The sequence below is a fragment of the Sylvia atricapilla genome, chromosome 1, assembly GCF_009819655.1.
Source record: "Sylvia atricapilla isolate bSylAtr1 chromosome 1, bSylAtr1.pri, whole genome shotgun sequence".
In the NCBI taxonomy this organism is placed as follows: domain Eukaryota; kingdom Metazoa; phylum Chordata; class Aves; order Passeriformes; family Sylviidae; genus Sylvia; species Sylvia atricapilla.
In genome coordinates this window covers 113,704,305-113,720,866 of record NC_089140.1, presented here as the reverse complement: position 1 = coordinate 113,720,866, position 16,562 = coordinate 113,704,305, and positions in this window count along the sequence as shown.

Here is a 16,562-nt window from a genome sequence, read left to right as displayed (position 1 = left end):
TCAAACCCTTCTCTCCACTACAGCCTTGCCTCCTCCAGCTGATTGAGTTGTCTCACTGCTCCTTCCAAGACTTCTTTGTGTGTCAAATTCCTGGATTACTTGTTGACCCAGGCAGTCTCTTTTCCATGCTACATCTCTGTTTGCCATGGAAGCATCAGTAGTGTCAATATCTGCCCAGGCTCTCCACAGGCAGGGCGGGGTGTTGGGAGGAAAAAAGCAGGGCAGCACCCTTGCTGTGTAGGAACAGCAGAGTGCTCACGAGGAGGTACCTTTGTAATGTCCCTGTCTTTGGCCAGCAATTTCTCCAAAAATCATCCCACTGGCAAGGGACAGGGATTAAGTGACTTCTGTGCCAAACACAGCACACATCAGCGTATACCATGTGGAGGAAGCACGTTTGGGATTTGGCACTAGGCACAAGCTAAATGTGCTAACTGGCATGTCTTCCAAGCAAGACCTGAGCAGGGGGTTAGATGGTATTTCACATTTTCTTATCGAAGTGTAATCCCCTGCTACTGTGCGCTGCAAGCACACATGATGCTCTTGAAATGAAGGCCCCCTGCAGTGCTGGTCCCGTTATTGAAAGGGTTAGAGAGTTACATACACAGCTCTGGATTCAGGGAGGCAAATCCAAAACCTGATTTGGATGGACAGTGTATATAGATAGAGAAAATAATTTTCGAGTATGGAAGGCAGCTGCAGAAGAAGGGTATCCAGTGTTAGTAAAGAAAAACAGATTAGGAAGGCATTATTTACACTAGATAAATCTGAAATGGCATCTAAGCCAGCTAGAATTACAAACTATTAATGAAACACATAATAATGAAACAAATCACATAGTAGATCACAATGAAGTGATTCAGTGTAATGAGTACTGATACCAAGTAAGTGAACTGTGAGCTCTGGGGATACAATTTCAAATCCATTGCAGTGAATGTGGTAGAAGTGTGAGCAGAAAAAAAAAAAGAATTTGAGTGTTCCGCTGCTCACACTGACCACATCCACACCTTACAATAGTTGTCCTTTTGATGACATAGGTAGATAAAAATTAAAAAGTTATATTACCTACCAAGGCCAAATATAGGCATTTATTATTTTCTCTCGTGTCAAAGTAACAACTGAGATCTCGTCACCCATGCAGATGTCGGCCAGCTGTCCTAATTTCACAGAATAGTGTGAGTAAATAAACATTAAAAGTATTAAGAAGACAGCCAGACAATATTTTATCAACACAGATTACAAACTCATTTATTTCTTATAATTGTAGAAAGCCCATTGCTGCTACAGAACATGGTAGTGTCTTGAGGAAGAAACAAGTCTAAAATTCAGATCTTCAGAAAGATTTTAGATTTTGGAGGTACAAATGGTGGAGCCTTGCATTAAGAGAGGGATGCCTTATATAGCTTATATAAAGCATTTTTATTTTGATCACACACATAAAATTCAGGTAGTGTGCAGATCCTGATTTCATTTCAGACTTGTCTGCATCCTAAATCCTTCCTGAGTCAATTCTGGCAATATCAAAGCCAACCAAATCAAGCATTAATTTGTGCATTTATAGCTAAATACATTTTTTTAAAGTGTGCATTTGCAAAAATAATTGTGCCTTCTTTTTGTTTTTCTTTGACATAAAGACATTCACACATGTAGCACTGGAAAGCTGGTTTGATAGCTAAGGAGAAGCACTGCAAAAATCATCAAGCTGAGCAGGGAGCTGTCTAAGCCTGCCTAAGCTATTGCAGTGTTACTGATAACAGATTCTCTTAAGAGACCCTTTGGATCTAAAGGTTCTCAGCTGAGGTTTTGGCTCAGCTACAAGATTTTACAATCAAACGTCAGTGAGAGGTTTACCGGCACAGGGTGAATTTCTGAATAACAAAGTCTTTATTGCTGTCTGTTATGGTATTAAGAGAAGCAATATATAGTAAGGCTGAAGGGTTGTGCAGTTTGTTTGGAAAATGATTTTGAGGAAATCTAAACTTTAATACATGTTGAAAATGAAAAAAAAGTCATCAAATTAATACATACTGACAGATTTGAAATGAGATAAATTTAGCTTACCCACAAATCATTACTGAACAGAAATATTTGAGTATGTTACTGTCCTGGGTTGTAGTTTAGGATGTATTCTATCACCATCTTCAGTTAATGGCCCATCAATGCCTTTTGCATGACTCAGAGATAACTCCCTCTGGGAGTTATCTCTCTCTTTAATGGGCCATCAAGGCTCTCTTCCATGACTCATCATCCCATTGTGAGATGCTCCACCCATGGGGAAGAACCAAGCATTCTCACCTGGATATAAACTGGGATTTGGGACAGTAGAAGCAGCCCTCACCCACTGGATTCCCAGAGGACTGGCGCTACCAGACCTTTCTACAAGATTTCTGTTTCAGGAAGACCACCTCGTCTGGACTGTTTCCATCACCCTGATCAGGTTGTATTCTGACTCTGTCACTGGTTTTTCCTTTTGTATTTATTTTATTTTATTTTATTCTATTTTATTTTCCTTTTCTTCTCATTAAATTTTTATTTCTGACTTAGAGCCTCTTACTTGGTTTGTTTTCAAACCGCAACAGTTACTACATATGTCTATCATTATGACTGCTCAGTTCAAGTCCGCAGAGCCATGTTACAGATTTAAGTTCCTGATATCTAAATTTCTGTCATGCAAAATTTTTGAGCATCTATAATAGGATCAGAATTCTGTGTTCACATTAGACATATTTAATTTACTATGATGTTTTAATACATTGTTTTGACTTTTCTTCACATTAATTACAATGCCTTCAGAATTATAAAAGACAAGTAAATCAATCAGCATGAATTTGGAGAAGCACCACACTTGGAAAGAATCAGAAATCAAGCAGCTGTGGATAAGGTTGCACTATGGTGAGGCCATCACTTTCATCTTCAGAAAGCCACCTTAAGGGAAAAACATAGAAACCTGTCACAGACACAGCACATATAAAACTTAAGAAACTGACAATGTGTGAGAGCCTGGTTCTGCACCTTTGATTTTCTAGGAGAGTTTTTACATTGGCTTATAGAGAAGAAGAAATCAACCTGAAGAAAATAGTGACTTTAAAAAATTTTGGTTTAGTACTCACATATGTGTAATTTTAAAGTGTAATTAACTTTATTAATATATTTATGAAATATACATTCATTTTATTTATTGGTCATACAGGTAACTAGTAAATTGCTCTAAAGAATGACATCAAATCAGGATAATTGGAGTAGGGAAACATGTTCTGTGATAGCAAGTTATTGTCCTTATAATTCATTCCAGGAACTCTCTCTTTCTTGTATCTCTGTTGGTTCACAAAATACTGAGTTGCAATCTGAGGTCTGTAAGAGTTTTACTGTTGATCATATGAGAAACAGGCCTCAGTCCAAAGTTGAGGTAGACTAATTCTAACTGGAACCATGGATACAGTGGTATTAATTTCCAAAGAGAGTTAAAAATCTTCTCTACTTTGGAAGGTTTATGAGAGTCTACCTGACGTGATATCTACTAAGGGGGTAGTGTGGAGGAGATTCCCAGACAGTGAGTACAGCATCAAAATAGCTCACATCTGAAGCTGCACCATTCAGCAGCTGGGACATATGGCTGAAGATAAGCACATCCACGCTGAAACACAACTGATACTGGCAGGTAAAACTGCAGGTGGAAGTCACAGAGCTTAGAAAAGGTGTGATGTGTAAGCTAGATAGCAGGCATTTAAATGGGTTAGCAAAAGATTCTGGTTTCTCAGTGGTTAATATAGAGGTGTTATTTATATTGGAGGAGTCTTTTTTATGGGAGAGAATGAGCCCATTCCCATTCACTTGGTAGGCCATGAGGGAGCTCCATGAGGAGCTCTATATCTCAGCTGGAAGAGGGCCATGAACTTCAAGTTTCCTCTGAGAAGCCTCTGGGTTGCTGAGAGCTCTAGGGGTTAACCTCTTAATCTCTCCTACTAAATTAGAGGTTGCCCTCCTAATCTCTTCCACTAAATAACTTCCAGTTTGAGTAGGTTGATACACTTCAAGGTGGGCACATATCTCGGCACAAACCAAGGTCTCAGTTAAATGTCCTTGTCACTCCTCCACATCAATGACATGATTCAAGTTCTTGTGCTGGTCTCTCTCAAACCTTAAAATAAGATTTTAAGCAAAATTGAAAAAAACCCAAATCTCTGGAGGGAAGGAAAAAAAAGTGTCTGCTGCAGTCTATCTTCAAGAATCTTCCTCTGACTGGTGTGGTCTGAGAACTCTTACAAGCAGAAGAGGTGAAGTGGCATCAACTGAAAATCCTGTCATGGATTGTGTTGCACAGCTGAGAGATATTGTGGTTTAAGAACTTTTCTTCGTGCCCACTAACTTAGGTTTAGATATCTGGAAGATTAGAGAGCATCTGAGCATGCCTTTGGAGGAAGTTGAAGCAAGGGAAGTTTAATGTTGTTGGAAAAAGTTCAATGCTGTTGAAGTCAGTAACATCCTCACACTCTCGTGATTTAGACTGTAGAGACCAACTCAGTATCCAAGAACTTTAAAAGTTACTCTTTTTTGGTACAGAGGCTGGGATTTGGCTTCTGTTAATTGTCAAGCTTACAGATATTTAGGGAAAGGATAAAATTAAATCCTCTTGGCTGCCATTTCTGTTTTCAGATTACCAGGTAACATTCCTCTTTCTAGATACAGGGAACTTGTAAATGTTCACACTTCCGTGTTCTCCAGATGCATTAAAAAGCTAATTTCCCCCTGGGAGAGCATGAATATGTTTGCATCAGTTATTTATTCTGAAATTCTTCAAGCTGTGAACTATATATTGCAGTGAACAGTCATTACAAATATACCCTTCAATTTAATTTCCAATTTTTGAAACTGTATTGTTTCGGTTTTTATGCAGACTGAGGTGAACTTTGTTTCTGTATATCAGAAGCTCTTTACCCAAGCAACCCAGTACCTAAATACATTTCTAAATTTAGATTGTTATACTTCTACCTTACATTATAGAAAGCTTTTTCTTATCTTCATCTTTATCCTATTTGCTGAATGTATCTTGGGCCCATACTAAGCAAACGCTGAAACAGAAGGATTCTAATGTTTTAATGTTGCCTTTGTTCAATAATATACACTCCTTATTCCTTGAGTTTTGAATCTCTGCTGCCATATTTCACTGTCCTCCTTTCTGATTCTCTTCCATGTCTGTTTGCTTATTCCTGATATGTTTGCCAGAGCTATTTATGCACTAATGCTATATAGTGGTTCACCAGACACCTTCTACCTTTTGAAAAATGTATGCATACTTTCTCTTGGCAAAGGCATTAAATTATGTCTCTCCCTCCTCCAATGATCCAGTTTTAATTGCTTGGAAAAATCTCATGTCTTCCTCTAACAATTTTTCTGACAAGTTAGTTTCAAGTTGGCCAAAGGGTTCAAAAGTCATTTGGGATGGACTGATAGGAACACAACATTGTAAAAAAAAAAAAAGGACATTACTGTATTAGAAAACCAGACAGAAGCAACTGAGAGATTTGTGAAAAAGAAAAGAGCATGTACAGATGATGGACTGATCTACTGACCTGTTACAGTTGAAGCAATGCATTGAATTCCTAGCTGCATCTGTGATTTCCACTTTTTCTAGAAACCAGCCACTTGCTGTAGAAAGAAAAAAATAAAAAAGAGCAAATTTAATATAACCAAAACACAAATACAGCACAAGAAAGTTTTCTAATTTCATTTCCCAAACCCCATGTGGTTCAGTACTTCCAAGTATATTCAACATCAATAATAAAACTGAAACACAGATGATTCAAATTACTACCAACTTCTCTCAGATTTACAAGGAAGGTCTTTGATGTTTTTGACAGAAAATGTAGTGGAAGATATTTGTTACAACTAAACTTATTTTTCCAGATTGGATAGAACAGGCAGTAAGACAAATGAAATAGAGTGCATGGTAATATTGAATGCATTCTTGAAAACCCATTTTGCCCTTTGAGGTACTTGGAAATGTCCTCCAAATGCACCCTACTAGTAGTGGGCATTCTACTACTTTTTTTTTAATTAATATATTGATATTGATGTGAACCAAGTGGTGAAACTGGATGCTTCTCATATCCCTAGTTTTTCAGCAGTCGTGATTGAGAATAGCATTTTCATTTAGGTCAGTGCTCATATTTGTTTCATCTTTAGGAAGATATTAAATATTCTACTTTATTCTCCTATTTTGCTGTGTGAAGAAATACCTTAACTCTTGTGATATAGAATTTTATTTCATAGAATATTAAAATATTAGTATTTTAACCCCAAAACTTTATTTTATATATACAGTGTCTGTGCTGATATCTTTAGCTGTGTTTGCCAATGCAAATACTTAAAGACCACATTTTAAAACTAATTAGGATCATAGTGCTAGTAGCTGACAACCTTTTGGTATTCTTTACATGTCCTAGAGATAAAGAGCTATATCCTGTCTAATTATTTTTGTTTTCAAATATTTGGACAAAGTACTATTAGGCTAAACCAAATAAAAATATTTTTATTTCTAAATGCTAAATTTTAATTGCATATGCTAAAAATGTAATATTTGCAACTGTGTCAGTTTGGATAAAATGTAAATGTACAGCGATGGTTCTTGTTTTTCAATGACATTTTCAGAAAAACAGCTGGGTTAAATAGGCCATGGAGGTGCCAAGGTATTCCCCATTCAATTCACAGGATTCATTTATTGATATTGTGAAGTACTTTTGAAACTCTTTTAATGAAATCTTGTGAATGGTTTAATATATCATAGACTCTACTTGGAATAGATGACCTTTCATGAAATCTCTAAATCAGAGTCAAGATTATCAGCAAGAAAATTTTACAGTCTCTCAAATGTACAAGATGCTTTACAAAAGAATAGAAAGGCAAGTTTGCTCTCTTGAAAAGATTAAAATCTAATGTTTCATCCTTTATTGACAAAACTCCAACAGACTTCATTGAAATCTCCAGGTATGGAGAGATCTAGAGGTAGCTAAGGTATATTAGCAAACAGATGAAACATCTCAAAGAGGTCTAACATTTGAGGAAGCTTGTGGGGATAACAGTTGATGTGACAAAAGACACTTGGAGGTAATTTCAGAGAAATATTTGAAGGAAAGTTGTCGTGTCTAAGATGAATCGACACACACCAGCTGTGCTAGAAAGGCACTATTAGCAACTATATGATGTTGATCAGGACACAGAAAGGAAAAATAAAAATTTTGTTGACAGATCAGGACCCAGGAAATAAAAGTTCAATCTATTATTTCCCCTGCAGACTTCTGTGCAACTCTCAGTATTAAAAGTCTGCCTTTTGTTGAATTCCCTTCCCAGATCAGATCTAAGATGAACTGTGTGCAGTTATCACAAATAAGATGAAAGGCAGCAGGACAATCTTGTTTATTATAGATATTTCAACAGGTTTGGTGTTTTTTCTGTTTTCAGTACCATGAAATATACAACATGACTGGGTAGTTGGGAAAATAAAAAACCTGTTCAACGTTGTCCAAATAGGAACTGCTATTTACAGAATTTATCTTGATTTGTCCTAGAAATTATAAACCTTTTGCCACTTTATTATGCCTCATATGCTTAGATTAATCAGATATTATTAAACCTAAACCCATTTATTTGAGTTAAGCAAACTTTACCTGACTAGAGTATCTTAATACAATCAGACCTTTTTGATTCAAGTTATACATTCCCGGCAAATTCATTTTATGTATTTGTATATCTCTGTATGTCTGTATATATCTTGATAGTTGCATATCCTCAGGGGTTTTTAACACTATTAAATATAAGCTCAAAAGATTGTATGCCCCAGACTCCCATTTTATTTTTATGTAAAATTCAGGGTTTGGAGGTTACTGTACACAGAAACATTTTCCATCACCATGTGTGGTTATGTTTTATAGTCACATCCTAACTTAAGATCAGGGTAGGACCTGGTGCACGCTGGTGTTCTCAGACTTTCACAGGAGGAGATCCATGGGTGTGGGAGGGAACTACAGCATGCTCTGACCAGAGTCCCCAAACTTGCTCAAATCATGGAAAATTTAGCCTGAAGTTTGAAAATTCAATCCTATCTTATTTAAGATATATAATAAGGGTTTTGGCTGAGCGATGTTTGAAGGATAAATCTGTCTGAGGTTTGTTTTAACTAGATCACTGTTTGAAAAAAAAACCTAATTATAGAGTCAAGGGAAATGTGATAGAGGGGGTGAAAACAAGGGCAGTAAAGCTGACCTCATTTGTACACAGATTTGTATTAGCTTGCTGTAGCAGTAGTGTGACTTCAAACACCTTTCCAAATGTCAGGCAGATCTTTAAGCAGAAGATATTTGCAAGGCTGTTGAACACAGAATGCTTACCAAATCCTTTCCCATCATGGCCAATTTCAATTGAACATAGGCTGCCTAATTTTTTTGTTCTAATCTTGAGTGTATCAACCTTTAATATTAAAATACAGTTATTGAAATATTATATCAATGTTTGGAAGCTTACATATTTGTCTAGGTCAATTCTGAGACCACTAATGTAGTTTATTTTCCTTACTGATGATGCGAGGCATAGATCCTCTCCTATTAGGTCTCATTTTCAACACTAAAGATTCACTTCTCAACTTATAATATGACAATCCCTACCTCATTCTTTACTTCCATCTGCTGTGAAAACATTTTTGGTCTCATGAATCCTCAACAGGTATGGTCTTCTAAAATGTTTTTAGTATATGATAGGTAAATAAAAATTCAGGAATGTAAAAGTTACAATCTTTTGCTACGTTAACCATTATTCCTCTCAAATATGATATATTTAAATTTAAAATATTACATTGTTTCATATTGCGGATTTTTAAAAAGACATTCTTTTTTCCTTTTTTAAAAAGACATTCTTTTTTTCCTTCAACATCGCTGGCTACCCATTGGCTTAGCTGGATTGCTAACAGGATTTCTACAATAAAAAAAATCTTATTAATTTATATGGAACGGCAAAAGATGGGCACATTTTTAAAATATCTATTGACAGAAACACTCTATGGCAGTTACTTTTATTCAATGTCTGCTCAGTGTTTTCAACTATTATGCTATAAAAAAACGTTACTAGCTTTGCACAATATACTTACTCATTCACTTCAAATACATAGATAGGATGCTCCTTTGCAGCTTCTTGCACATGCAATTTTTTAATGTCCAGTTTGCAGTCTGCAAAGAAGAAAAGAGAATATAGTGAAAATGTTCCATTTTATGACAGGGATTGAGATAGAGTGTTGGTATAATGGTGGCATTCTTATGATATGAAAATTTCATTTTTTCATTAATTTAAGAATGGCAACAACTGAGTTGAAAGTACTGGGATGACTACAAGTTTTTTATTTTGTTTCTATTTGTAAACCTCAACTTAGAAATTTAGGAATAAGCATTTCCTTTGTCTTAGTGAAGCAAAGGAGCATTGTCCTCACTGTCCTTGGAGTGATTCAGAAGATTCAGCATGACTCAGGCAGGCACATTGGAGAAGGAAGAGCAGAAATACAGGTCTGTTGCTTCCTTCTCAGTGACTGGTTGACAAAAGGATTTGAGCTCTATCCCATGCGCAGTGCAAAGAGAATCTCATTAGGAGGCAGGTAGGAAGGGAGTTCAGCAGCTCACTGTATCCCTCTGCTGTTTGGGAAAGTTTGCTCTCTGACTTATACTCCTTTTTGAATTTTCTGCTGGGGGCTTCAGCTGCGTGGCCTGAGTGTCTCGTCACTAGATTGTCATGAAGGCTACTAATTTCCCTTCTCTTCTATTATTTGTAGCTTCAGCCCTGTTCAACAAACTGCATTCCAATCTCTGCTACTACTATCCAACTCCCTTTACTTATTGCAGTAGGGTGTAATCAGGCTTCTGTGTAGAAATCCAGCACATTGTGTTACCCTCATGACCTGCCAGGTGCATAGAGAGAGAAGATGCAGGAAGGGATCACGAACCATCTGATCTTAAAAACTTTCTCTGATAAGGAATAAAAGCATAAATGCACCAGAGAACATTGCCTGGACTGATCAGTCCTGCAGGGTACATCTGAGTTCAGAGATTTTATGGGGTTTGGGATTGCTGGTTCAAAGTCTTGGTCCAAACTAGTCTCAGTTCAAAGAAGTCTAATTACGATATGGGCACCCTTACTCATCTGAAGTGTTTTACCATCTGAGTAACTCCTTTGGAAGAAATACCTGTTGTACATCACAGAATTCAGAGAATTACAAGGTAGGAAGCGACCTTCAAGATCATCGAGTCCAACCCGTGCCCTAACACCTCAACTAAACCATGGCACTGAGTGCCATATCCAGTCCTTTTAGAACACCTGCAGGGATGATGACTCCACCACCTCCCCAGGCAGACTCTTCCTGTACTTTATCACTTTTTCCATGAAAAAAACTTTTTCCTAATATTCAACCTGTGTTTCCTTTGGCATAGCTTAAGGCTGTCCTCTCATTCTGTCAGTTGCATCATCCCTATCCTTTCTTCCTAACACATGCAGAGGCAATGAGCCCAGTGTCCCTCCTTTGTGAACTGTATTTTCAGACCCGAATGGAAAATCTCGCCTGTCCTGCTCTCCGTGGTGCCCTTTGGCTCCACACAATTGCCACGTTCAGTGACTGTCAGTCAGACAGATGGCTGCAGTTAACTTTCACAACTGAAGCTGTGGGAAACAAAAGCAGTGAGCAGTGAGCCTTGCTCCCCGCAGCAGCATGGCAGGGCTGTCCCTCTCCTTCCCTTCCTCTCTAGAGCAGCTGCTGGATGTGTTGACCAGCCAAAGAGTTCTCACATGTTACTGCCCCAATGTCACCTTACATACTTGGTTGAAATCGGGTGCTGTGCCTAAAAGGTTTTTATGAGGAGCCTCCGCATGAGCAAAGAAACAAAAAAAAACCAAGACAAATAAAGTGCAAACATAGAACCCTTGTTTCCCTGGAAAACTCTCTGAAAATGGTCAAGTGTGATGCATAGCAATGATTTGCAATTATATATAGCAAATTTCATTAACGCATTTCAAACAACTTTATAATTAACTCTTGGAATCAGTAGCATGATAGCTGCCCTACAGATAAAGCAGAGAGTTGTTGAGGTCAAGATGATTTTAAGGAAGTTTAGTGGCAAAATTTGCTGACTGACTGCCGAACAGTGGTAAAATTTCCCTCTGAATGTCACAGGGAAAAAACAGAATCGGAAGGGGAAACATTGAAAATAATTGAATCACAAAAGGAAAATGAAACAATACCAATTTCTTACTTGAGTTATAATTATTCTCCTAGATAACTTATTAGTAGAGAATGTATTAAGTCCAGAATATAATTATATTCATCTTAGTTTTCTGTTCTTTTTTCTTGTATGCAAAGGAATAGTTTACTTTCTTCATGTAATAATGTTATGATCTTTAGATCCCAGGATTTTAACGTGTCAAAATGTAGGATTTTCTTTATAAAATGCTACCCTTTAGAAAAAATAGCCAAAAGGAATTAATTAAGATTTAACTCTGGCAGTGACTTTGTTGCCTTTAACAGGAGGCTAGCTCTGTGATCTACGTGACTGACTTTAGAAAGTAAAAAGTATTTTACCTGTTTTACTGTTGATCAAAAGAAAAATTTTTTCCAGTTGTCCCAAGTCAACAGCATCCACGATAACTAGAAATGACTAAGATAAAATTATTCAGTACTGTAGTATAAAACCATGATATTTAATTGTATGGGAAAATTTGAAAATAATATGTAGGAAGTAAGTACAAGAATGAATTAAAGGGTAAATTTTAAAATACTTTAAGACAGAGTACCTAATTTTTCTCTCCCTGCTGTCATTCTGCAATGACTGGAGAAGGGATCTGTCCCCTGTGTCACCATGAGTACCATATATACATGCAGTCTTACGCTGTAAATTTCTCTCATTCAAAATATTTCTTGAAAATACTGTTAGATGATATGTAACCACTGCAATATCAAGCAAAAAGTGATCTTGTTAATACTGTGTCACAACCTTGCACAGCTATTTGACAACATGGCATTCTACAGTCAGATCTAATTAAAATTCAAGCACTTGAAAAAAATAGCAAAACTCATGTTTTTTGCAATTTTTCCCTCACAATGGTTTTGCCACTATCTCCCAGATCTGAAATTTGAGAAGTGAGGCTGGATCAGCCCAAAACAAAAATGAAAGGGGTTGCTTTTGGAAGGTTTGATTCTTGGATCACTGTGTCAAAGAGCGGTGGACCTGCCCTGCAAGAGTGGACAAGGCAGAAGCTGAGCACAGCCCCAGCTCAGGCAGTGGCCTCTCTGACCAGGTTCTGCAGCACCTGCATGAGGCAGGCAGAGCTGCCAACAGCCCCAGGTGCAGCAAACAGTGAAAACAGGATCCATCCTGGTGATTTAGTGGGGGGCAGAAGGAGCGAGGGCCAAAGAAGGAATGAGAACAAAGCTACGACCTAGGTCCAAAGAAGAAGGGGGCAGAGAGAGAACTAGAGAAAGAGGCACATACGATGTAGCTCAGGTATGATCTGACCAGGACATCCTCTGCCCCTCATGGCTGGAGGTTCCAGGTGAGTCCAGCCAAGGCAAGTTGGATCTGTAGACTCACTGTGGCCCTGATACGCCGGAGTCAAGTAGAGAGGTTGCATTCAAGAACCTTGGATCAGATCATACCGTGGACAGCACCAGGAGAGTGCATTGTACAAAGGAGGACACTTGAGGGAGATTTACTTAGGCAAGGGTAGGAGGGCTGAAATGCTTAAGCAGTGGTCTTTGATTGGGGAGTGCAATCAGATCACAAGTGTAGCGACCATGATTTTATCTCTCTAGTGTACTGAACAAATTGGAAAGGGGAAAGATTAAAGGAATTTCTGAAATACCCTTGCATACAGCAAGGGTAACATATACAAACATTAAAACTTCATCAATTTTATTACATTCTAATTATTTCATAATATCAATATGAATTATATCTCTCTGTTAAATTTATGGGAATAATCAGCTTAAAATAGCGTAATAGTTTTTTTTCACCTTTTCAATATTTAATTGTTTTGCCTTAAAAACTACAGTAGTGAAAAATTGACCTTCTGAGCAGCCCTGCATTTTAGAGGAGAGAGACAGCACCATGTCACCCCTCTGGATTCCTGAGGTGTAAGCATCTCAAAGGAAAGTACAGTAAAGGGAAACTACTTATGTATATACTCAGCTGGAGGCCTCTGCTCATTAATACACTCAAAGGCACAAGTGTGCATTGCCAGATCTCGAGGGTCTGTACTCTATCAACTGCATTTTGATAGCTTCAATTAGCCATTAGCAAATGCTTCATCATAATCCCAAGCAGATTTTTTTTAAAAAAGGAAAATATAACTGAGATAAAATACTAAGGCACTCTGTGAATGACAGAACTGTATCTGGAACTTAACATCACATGGATTCTGGTTATGGTGAGTGTGATTAGCTGCTTTCCATTCCAGTTAATACAATACTGGCTTGCTTTTAGCTGAGAAAAGGGAGAAAATAAATTAGGTTTAGAAAGCTCTCAGAAAGCATATCTGGCTTTCACAATAAATTGTGAGTAAATTTTTCTGTAAAGATCAGTTTTAATTTCACATGTACCACATGCTGTGGAGCTGCTTAAATCTCTCTTGAACATAAACGACAAAGATTTGGGGGAATCGCTGTCCTAGGTTTTTTTCTTCACTGGTTACAAATCCCTCCCTGAAGATATCTAAAGCACATATGGAAAGAAATAAAAACCACAGAAACAAGCTGTTATTTCATTTTTTGTTCTTTTACCTAAACTAATACACAATATAATACCTAATGTAATACCTAGCCCTTGTTCGTTAATTTTTTTGTCTCTTGATTTCAGAATATTTCCAAAGAATGAAAATATTACCAGGGGGAAAAAAAAAAAAAAAAAAAGAAAAAAGAGCAAAGAATGGGGAAATTATTCCAAGGGGTCAGTGATAGAGACAGAGCTAAGGTAATAAAGGCTCCAGTCTCACTCGCTCTTTATCACCCATGCTGCATCTTTCTCTCCTCATTTTTGTGTGCTTGTATCTGTATCCTGAATACTTCTGCATGTGGCAGTGATCAGTCCTTTGCAAGGGGTGCCCTCATGTGCTTTATGTTAATCTGAAAGTCCTCTTTGCTTCAGTCTTATGTGTAGGAGATGAAAGCCATTGAGCCTTGTTCTGTACTGTACTGTGTAACTGGTCAAGTGAAAATAACACCTCTAAGCAATATAAAACCGAAAGCCTAGATACAAATTTTAGATTTTCAATTGTAGCCAAAATATGCAAAAAAAACCCCCAAATCTCAATCGCTGTTACTTCTACTGAGATTATTCACATACTTACTTTTGGATTCAAAGATCTCACTGAAACTGGGCTAGAAGTTCCCATCCAAAGTGTGTTGCGGTAGTTCATTTTACATCTACTGGAGCTCACTTTAGATGAAATGACTTATTTTTTTACCCAAACAATTATTTTTTTTTCTGCATAAAACTCAAGCACAAATTATTTGAATATTAAGTATCATTGTTTGGTCTGTTAATGAAGTTAACTATTTGTTCCATCATATGTTGGCATTCAGTGAGCATCACATTAGGGAATAGAGTGGATTTTAGGTGAAAGGATTTATTTTATTTTACTTAACCAAGGTGACAAATGTAAGAATTGTTGAGCTAATTTTAGGAGGCATAAATATTGGGAGTGCATAAAGGTAATAAAGCTGAAGCTTATATGTAGTTTAGAGTTGTTATTTACTGAGAATATTTGTTTGGAATGTGCAAACAATCAACAAAATCAGTAAATGAGCTATAAAAAAAATCACATTGGCAATGTCAGTAATATGAGCAGCTGAGGGCTAAACAAAAGAGAATAGAAATATTACAATGTTGCAAGAAAAGGATATTTCTTATAAACCATTCCATTTAGCATATAATAATGTTTCTGTGCAACCAAGTGAATTTTGCATTTTCCACTTTATTGTACAGAAATTAAGATGAGTGGGTAATATTTTCCTTCATACATTTTAAATTCTTATCCGGTCTCTGTGAATCATTAAATAAAGACAATAAAAATTTCTGTTTTGATAAAGATTTCTACTGTAATATTAGGACATGTTAACCTCCTGAACCATTCTACTGCTTTGAAGTAGATTTATACCTACCAGAAAGTACTTCTTTTAATGGCCACTGTATAGGGAATTCAATCCATCTGTCTCCATTAGGAGAAAGAGGAAGTGTTTTATTTATGGTGAGACTAAAGGTATCCAGGGTTGATGTGTTCTGTATTTTAAAGTGATGAAGAGACAACTGGGATATGTTGTTTTCCAAACTCTGGAGGCCAAGTCTCACTTTATAAAGCATTCCCAAATCGGATGGCAGATGTATCTTGGGATCAATAAAACAATGAGTTAGCATCCAAACAGAGGTATGCAGAAAAATGCATAGCTGGTTTACAGGAAGAGAGAAGTTTGCTGTAAAGGAGTCAGCACAGTCCTGGACCCATTTGCATCAGTCCTGGTGCTAAAAGTCCCATTCATTTCAAAAGCAGCAGAACCAGGTTGTCTGTAGGCACTTAAGGACATTTTAGCTTTATCCTCTAGGGGCATTCATTGTAATTGTTCTATCAAATTCAAATTACATACAACAATGATTTCTAATGTGAATAAGTAATGTTAATATAATTTAAAATGATATGCATTATTAAATATGACTCTTTGTTGGGAAAAAAATATGCTTGATCATCATGAACTTGAGAAGGCCAGAAATTAAAAATTAAATCTGGCGTGCAACTGAAAACTTCAGCTTTTGAATTTCTCCAGATTTTCTTGAATATTTAAACAATAATACCTCCAATATTTACAGCACTACATGATTGTTTCTCTTTAAAAGGGAACTCAAACAAAATTTAAATATAGGCAAATCTATATACTATTTTACATCATATGTTATTTGGTTCTCAGTCTGATGTTCCACTTTGTTTTCCATGGAAACTGGATTTGACTTGCCGTTGCTTCCATAAAAAACCATAACCATCTTGGATATATTTTCTGACAACTTTTCAAATTCTGATTTTGTTTCTTCTTGATGCTTTGTGAAATAAATTCTCCATCTGCCTTCTGAACAAATAAAATAAGGAAAACAAAGAGGAAAAAATATTAAGGATGTTTCTGTTTTCATATATTAACAAAGCTATCTGTTATAAAATTTCTAAGACATGCCTTGTTCTTCATGGGGAACATTATTTTATAAGCATGTCACCTGGGTACTGAGCAGCTCTCCAAGTTTATTCCAATTTTTACTATTACAAATGGGAAACTATTGTCAGTATTATATTAAGTATAATGACATATTGTGATGAAAATATTCTCACATTATTATTTCAGAACTGATTAATAAAACAATCAGTGTGGTGACAGAAGCTATACCTGAATTCATCTGCTCTCTTCCTAAAGGCCAGGCAGATGTAGTCCTCCTCTCCTGAACTTTTAATAAAAAAAAAAGATCAAATTAATATTTTTGTAGAACAGTGTCTATATGATAATA